Below are 8643 nucleotides of genomic sequence, written 5' to 3'. Positions count from 1 at the left end.
TCTTTGTCCAGACACAATTTGTCACTTCAGTCAGGGCCAGACACCTGGTGAGGTGAGTTTATATTGAGTTCTTTGCCTGGTTCAGATAGTTGCATGTTCCTCAGCACTCTGAATGTCCCTCTTGATGCTCTGCATGTCCTTCCTGAGCAGCAGTGTTGGCAAAACTGACTTAAATTAATCACAGTAGTCTTGGGAGGGCAAGATGGGGTATAACTGAATAATCTTGAAAGAGGACCATTTTCCCTTAGTGTACAGATGCTATCCCATGCAGCCTTGCCATCTGTTGGCAGAACGAATTTTTAGCCTATTGTCCACAAATGGATGATGTTAGCAGGGGCTACAATCCCTTGGCCGGGACATCTGAGCCAGAAGTGCGTCAGATGCATCTCTGGAGTATGCTGAGGGAAATACTGCTATACATCATGTCTCACCCCTTTGATGCGAGTGTTTTCCAAGTTAGCAATTGCGTAAGTGTATGATATTCTCTAGTTGAGAGAAGTGAGAAATCATCTGGGACCATCCTAAATTATTCTCTCTAGGAAAGAAGCTGGAAGAAGAAAGATTTTCAAATCCGATTCCAATATTCTAAAATCATTTGAATCTGAGTGCCTTTATGACCTTGGCCTGCCAGCTGCTCTGTTCTGCTTCTCCAGAATCCCATCCACTTATGATTTTCAAGCCACCTGTCACCATGGTAAGCAGGAGAGAGGCTGCAGTGAGAGGGCAAATTAGATGTGAATGTCTTTGTGGGCTTCTCTGTCATTGGAAGTTAATGCAATTACATACTGAGTCAGTAGAGGACCCAAACCAAAGGGAATCAGCATGCTGGAGCAGAAAGCCTCTGGAAAGGGAGCTAGGGAGTGGGTTCCAGTCTAATTCACAAGGGCATTTGTATGGATGAAATGCCATTAAGTATGTTCCATGTCCAGTTACAGTCACATAGCAGATGCTCCATCTTTCCCTTTCTTGGTCTTCGTTCATGAATTAATTGTGGCGTTGCACACATCAGCAACACTGTGCAACCACATTTCTAGTGGAAGAATTGCTGATCGTGGAAAGAGCGCACATTTAGACACTGTGTTGCCGAGCACTATGCTGGGTGTTTAACGTAAATTATTTCATTTCATCTTTATACCAACACTTATGTTTAGGTTATCATCATGAGACAAATGAGACATCCAAGGCTCTGAGAATTTTAATAATTTGCCCAAAGTCATGGAAACTTTAAATTGACAGAGTTGGGTCTGTGGGCTCCAATATCAAGGCCAATGAGAAAAGTGGAAATAATGCTTCTCAAATTCTTCCTCGTGGAAGAAGAACATGAACACTTGGAATTGTTTCAGGTCTTCTGCTTTATCTTTAAAATTCATGTGGATTTAGTTGCATTCTATCCTACAGTGTATGTGTAATTGTTTTATTATAAAATGAATGCCTTATAGTTGTGTTTATTTTCTGGTTCTATGTATTCCCTTTACGTGTTAGTTCCTAGACAGCATGCACATCCAGAGATGTGGTAATAATAAACTTTAGCAGGGGGTCTCTATAGTCCCTTCTAATTTTAATGATTTAGAGGTTTAACTAACTGCACTGGTTATCAGGCAGTTAGGATTATATAGATGAACAGTTATCAGTGTTACGTGGAAATGTAATGCCATCTTAATGCAAGGACAATTGGTTCAAGTGTTGTTAATGGGCAGTCTACCTAGGCTGTTGCAAAGGACCAGCTATTAGAGTTGACTGACTACCCTCTCCTGAGTAAGTGTATCTCATACAGTCAACTGCCATAGTTCTAGGCAGCCCATCTGAGATGCGTGGGCAGTTTTAAATAGGGGGAATGTGGCATCGCCCAGATCCCAAAGACCACAGCGCCTTTCAGGTGACCCTCTCCTACAGCTGCAGGTCTTACCCATTCAGTAAACCCTTTCTCTTCTTACCCCCTCAGTCCTAGGGGTCATGGCCACTTCCTACTGTTACCAGTCCCTGCCAATCCCTAGTTAGTTGCCTAGCCCTGCTCATACCTTTGTAAATATTTCCTTTAGTAACACCTTTTCAATTACCTTTTTGCATTGGTCACCTGTTATTTGCTGAGATCCTAACTTTTTCTCTTTCCTGAGCTCTACCTGTATTTTACACTACTTACTGGACATGTGGACTGTAGTTTCACAGTCATCTCAACTCCCAAACGGCACTCATCACAAACCTGCTCTTCCTGATGTGTTGCCTGGCTCAGTAATTGATGCTGCTTTCTATTAATTACCACCCCAGACACCCAGGTGTCATTCTTGTCCTCTCCATCTCACTTCATCCAGCCAGTCACTAATTCATATCAATTCTCCTTCATAAGATTTCCTAAATTTACCACTTCTTCACCATCTGCACAGTTCCTGTTCTCATTATTTGTCAAGTAGATTGCCTCCCTATGGATCCACCTGTCTCTAGCTCTCCTTCCCCATTTATTTTCCATTGTTTTCTCTTCTCAGAATCATATATTACAAAAAAAAAAAAAAACTTGTCCATACCAACTACTCTATAAAACCTTCAATGGCTTATTATCACCTTAAAGTCTAAACTCCTTAACAAAGCATGTAAGCCCATCTTTCTTTGTCTCCCTCCCTCCCTCCCTCCCTTCTGTCCTTCCTCCCGCTTTCCCTCCTTCCCTTCCTTTCTTTATTTCTTCCTTTCTTTCTTCCTTTTCCTTTTTTTTTCTTTTTACCTTCTTAGCCATTTTCCTGATCCTTCCTCATGCACTCTATATTGAGTACTACCAAGTCCCTTCATGTTTATCATAGATGGTTGAACTTCACACTCATGCACTTGTACGTGCTATTTCCTTTGCCAAGAATATCCTTTGCATAACAGTCCTTCAAGTCCTACCTCCAGCATTACCTTCTCCAGGGAAATTTCCCAGATAACCACAACCTCTGCAACTTGTTTGGGAGTGTCTTAAGGGTTCCAGTTGCCCCTATGCTTCAGGTGATGGCATATCCTAGGGCAAGGTGCACTGTTCTGTTGGATGAAATACCATCACTTTCACAGTGATATGGAATCTCACAACATCCCTTAGAATTAAAAAATCATACCTTTTAGGTGGTAAATGATTAAGAAGTAGCTTTAAGTTAGATAATTTAATCTTGATCTTTATGTATTATATAATAATGTTATATAAATAGTAGGATTTGCTCTTATCTTCAATTTGCTTATTATCTTCAGTAATTAATATATGTTTTACAGTCCCACATCCAGTCCATCAGCAAATCTTGATGAGTCTATCTTATACACATAGACAATTATGACCACTTCTCATGACCTCCACTGCCACCACCATGGTCTATGAGTCACTATCATTTTGTCTGTTTATTGCAAGAGCTTCTTACCAGCCTCCCTGCCTCTAACTTTGCCTCCTAACAATTTATTCCAGGGCTTCCAGACTGCTTCTCTGAAAATAAACCAGATGTTTTTCTTTCACTCAAAACCTTCAGCATAAAAGCCAACTTCCTTATATTATCTTCCAAGTCTCTGTATGAGTTGACTCTGCGCTTACTGATATCAGCTCCTACTATCCTACTCAAGGCTCATTCTCTTTCAGCCATACTATACTTGTTGCACTTCCTAACATTTCTAGACTTACTCCTTCTTCAGGATCTTTGCATTTACTCTTTCCTCTGTCTGGCATATTCTTTCATGATATGTTCATGATTTGCTTCTGCACCTTCTTCAAGTCTTTGTTCAGATATCACTTAGAAGTAAAATCTTTCCTGATAAACATATTTAAAATTACTCCCCTTTCCTGAATTTGTCTCCTTTATCCACCATATTTTTCTCCATAGCACTTATCATTTTATATTATATATAATATATACATAATATCATTTTATATATATTATATATATATTATATCATTATATATATTATATCATTTTATATCATTTATATGATATATTTATATGAATTTATCATTTATATGAATATATATGAATATTTTATAAATATATATTAATAAATATATATTTATCATATATAATAAATTTATTATATATGATAAATATATATAAATATAAATATATATAATAAATATTATATAAATATATAAATATATATTTATATGAACATATATGAATATATATCATTTATATGAATATATATATCATATATATGAATTTATCATTTATATGAATATATCATAAAAATGATATATTTTTATATCATTTATATCATTTTAATCATATCATTTTATATCATTATATATATATTATATCATTATATATATATTATATCATATATATATTATATCATTTTATAATCATTTTCCTTTTTAATTTTTGTGTTTTTTGTCTCTTCCACCAACACACACACATTCATGCACATAATAAAAAGTAAGGTCCATGTAAACATAATTTTTGTTTTGTTCATTGCTGGATCCCCAGAATCTAGAAAAGTGCCCTGGCACATAGCAGACACCCATTAAGTATTTGTTGTTTGAATAAATTGTATATAAAGGCAAATTTCAAATTGTTTCATTTATCAAAAAGCTTCTTAAAATGTACTGTAAATTATATTTGCAAGAAAAATCATGTTTTGGTGATAAAATAAGACTTGGGGTTATTCCATGTGTAGTTTAGATATTGAATGTAATTTAGAGGTAGGTTGAAATGACACTACATATTATGGCAAAAACAACTTGCTTTCATGATCTGATGTTAGGAAGTATATTTGGAGTTTAAAAAATCAAATTGCTTATATTTATAATGTTCATGATTTGTTTCTAAATTAAGCCAGACACGTTTATGTTTAAACCAATGTTAAGCTGAAAAATAGTCAAAAGCAACTCAATACCTAATAGTGTTTAGTATCCTGAATGAAGGTGTAATGAAGCCACACATCTCATTCTTAGCTGTGAATCCCCTCCTGGCCTTTCTCAGTATCCGTGGCATTTTTGTGACTTCCCAACACTAGAGTAAGTTTTTCTGCCAAAACAAATGAGGCTTTTGGTGCCCTCTGGACTTTCCCCCCCTCCCAACATGGGAGAATTGTGAAACTTTCCACAAGAAAATTGCACCCCTCGTCCTCACATCCTTCTCCTGGTGTCTGTTAATCTGGGTTTGACTCAGGCCCATGAGATGTTCTGTAAGGCCCCTGAGAGGCTTACCCTATCTCCTGTCCAGCCCATTTTAGTTAGACTACACCACTGTGAGGTCACCAGCCCTTTCATTTGAATTCTGTAACTCTCCCCCAGCCTACATTTGGGTGGAATCTAGACAGTGCTGCTGCTCTCTGCATTGGTTGTTTTCTGTGAAAATGGCAGTAAACAGGTCCAGTTTTGAACTGTCCCTGAGGAAACGGGTTCGGAGTTTGTATGGGCAAGAGGGAGGGAGAAGAGCCATTTGGAGAACTGAGAATGAATTTTTTTTCTTTTTTTGGTTTCAGTGTTTTCTTTATGTTACTAATAAATGCAGTGAAAACAAAACAATCTTTCTGTACAACTGACGGGATGGTGGAAGTGAAGCAGAAGAAGGAGTGGACCTTCCTCAGGTTGACCTACATGGTAGGGATCTTGACCAGCTGCTGGACATGTCCTATCGGCAGCCAATGGTGGCTGCTGCATGGAACCTGCAGGGGAGGCAGCACTTCCTGCCTACAGGCCTGCACAAGGCCCCCGCAGAGAAGCCAGAGGTAGTGAAGGTGCACCTGCAGGGCGTGATCATTCTGTGCGAGGCAGTGGGTGGCACGGTAGGTGTCCATAGCGTGAGACATTCAACCAGTTGGAAATCAAGCCTGAGATGTTCCACTGCTACTTGAGCGAGTACTCCATCACCTACAGGCCCATGGACCACAGTTGGCTTGACATCAGGGTCACCCACTCCTTCCCTTTCATCCCCTTCAAGTAAAGTCACAGACTTCCCTAAAAACAAACAATAAAAAAGGTACTCTCTAGGAGGGTCTTGGGCAACATGGTTTTGAATATTTCGTTCTTTTTTAGTTATTCACAATGGCCAAGATGTAGAAACAACCTACATGTCCATCAGTGGATGAATGGAAAAGGAAAATGTGGTGGATAAATACGGTGGAACATTATTCAGCCTAAAAAATAAGGAAATCCTGCCATATGCAACAGACTGGATAAACCTTGAAGACATTATGCTTAGTGAAATACGCCAGTCACAGAAGGACAAATACTGCATGATTCCACTCATATGAGGTATCTCAAATAGTCTAACTCATAGAAGCAGAGAGTAGGATGGTGATTGCCAGGGACAGGAGTTAGGGGGGAATGGGGAGTTGCTATTCAATGGTTATAAAGTTTCAGTTGTACAACATGAATAAGTCCTAGAGATCTGCTGTACAAAGTTGTTGCCCACAGTTAACAATCTTGTACACTTAAAATTTTTTTAAGAGGGTGGATCTGATGATAAGTGTTATCACCACAGTTAAAAAAAAAAAAAAGAGACAGAGAGATTAAAATGGATGATTATACTGCATGAAGGCCCTAGAATAACTTTGAAAATCTTGGAAAGATTGATTTAATACAACTGTTTCAGCTTATAGAAGAAAAAAGAAGATCTAGAGAAGGGCGTTTATCTGAGTGGAGGAGGCTGCAGAACTGAAGGAGGCGCTTGACTAAAGTCATACACAATGTAGTTTATGTATTTCTAAAGTCCTTTCTCCTTTTTCCTTCGCAGTTTTAAATATCTTGATTCAAATGTCACGCCTTTGTTACATTCTCTGTATTTTTTGTTGTTACTGAGTATTATTTTTTTACTTTTATTAATTACAAAGCATAGGTGATTTACTAATTCACTTTTTCATTTCGTCTAATTTGATTGTAAATGTCGATATCAAGTTCTTTCTTACATTTTTTTGTGATATTTGCTACAGCAAACAATTGCATGCACGTGTGTGATCATGCGAGATTAGGATCCTTCTGAGTTCTGAATGGTTGAATTTATTTGTGTTGTTAGAGAATGATGCACATATGCTCAGGAATAAAAGTAGAATAACCAATTTTACATAGATGCGTGATTACATGTATTTTGTATAGTATTCTATTACATCTAAATATCCAGCACTGCCAGTACTGCTACTAAAGCAGCTATAGCATCGAAGGAACATACTCCATGTGCACAACACTGTGCACATAATGTACATTATCTTGTTTAAGCCTCCCGAGGAGCTCTAGTTATTAAACTAATGCTACTTCCCTGAACACTCCATGCACTATCTTGTGTCAGTGGATGGGCTGTTCCCTGTGCCTGAATGTTTTCCTCTCTTGTATCCATCTGGTCAGCATCTACTGACCCTTTAAAATTCTGTTCTTTGGAAATCTTTTAGGGAAGTCTTCCAAGATATTGTTTTCACCTACGTTCTTCCTCTTTACTTCCTCTTTGTCAAGCACACTTTACAGTATTTTTCCCAATTAAAAAATTATTCTTTATATCTTTAACTTTTCCTACTAGTTTAGCAGGTTTTATGATGCTCTTGAACAAGCCATGACAAGAAATTGCTTGCCCAAAGTCAGGTAGCTCATCTAGTTATTTTTGCCTGTTCATATCATTACATTTAACATTTTATTTTTAATCTTAATATTTTATTTTTTGATTGCTTTAGATTTTATGGGCTGATGAATCTGCTAATAGTAGATTTGTTTCTTCAAAATATTAATATCTACTTTCTTTCTCTTGACTTAGAGTTTTCTCTGGGACATCAAATACCATATTAAATAGTAGTGATTTAGAGTGGGCCTGTGTCCTGTTTTGCTCAGGACAGTAAAGGTATAAGCAGTTGTCCCAAGTAAATCCACTGTCTCAATACAACTGATGCTTGCACTTTATTTAACTCTCAGAAAATGTGTTGTTTGAGACAAAAATTTCATTGTCACTTTAGAATTGTGCATGTATGGAATACATCTTTCATTCCTGATGTAATGGGAACTCTTCTGATATTTTTCTATTAGTATCATGTTGGCAATAGGTTTTTAATAGAATTTTTTCACCTTAAGAAATTTTCCTTTTATTTTTAGTTGTTAATTTGTTTTATTTTATTTTAATCAGGAATTGGTGTTTACTTTTATCAAATGTTTCTCTTATCTATTATATAGATTACATTTTTCTTTTAATATGTTAATGTAGTAAACTACATTTTTTATTTCCTAATATTGAACAACACTTAAAATCCTATGGTAGACTATAGTTAGTCATGAAGTGTTATTAGTTTATTACATTTCACAATTTGATGTGTGAATAGTTTATCTGGGATTTTAAAATCGATGTTTATGGGAATAGCTTATAACTCTATTTATGTCCCTCCTTATCTGATTTGTGTACCAAAGTTACAAAAGCCTCATAAAACGAGCTATAGATATTTCCATGTACTTCCGTGTTCTATACCATGATGAAATTCTCCTAAAATGATTAGGCATATGCCACTTAGAGTTAAATATTTTTAAATTCCCTTTCATGATATTCTATCATTATTGGTTTATCTGTGTTTTCAAGTTGTATTTGTTTCAATTTGATGATTTATATTTTCCTAGAATATCATGTCACCTATATTTTCAAATTTATTAGTTCAAAGTTTTACCTAGTGCTTTCTTTTATATATCTTGTATATCTGTAGCTATGACTCTTTTCTCACAGTATTAATTGTGGT

The 8643-nt window shown here is 36.5% G+C and overlaps 1 pseudogene; it reads left to right on the top strand.

Moving 5' to 3' along the window:
- The first annotated feature begins 5488 nt into the window (after window positions 1-5488).
- LOC114887542 lies at window positions 5489-5885 on the top strand (annotated as a pseudogene).
- Window positions 5886-8643: the final 2758 nt, after the last annotated feature.

Source organism: Monodon monoceros, unplaced genomic scaffold (assembly GCF_005190385.1).
Source record: "Monodon monoceros isolate NGI ecotype Baffin Bay Population unplaced genomic scaffold, NGI_Narwhal_1 Super_Scaffold_7, whole genome shotgun sequence".
Lineage (NCBI taxonomy): Eukaryota > Metazoa > Chordata > Mammalia > Artiodactyla > Monodontidae > Monodon > Monodon monoceros.
Note: the sequence above shows the minus strand (reverse complement) of the source record. Positions and strands in the feature narration are given on the sequence as shown.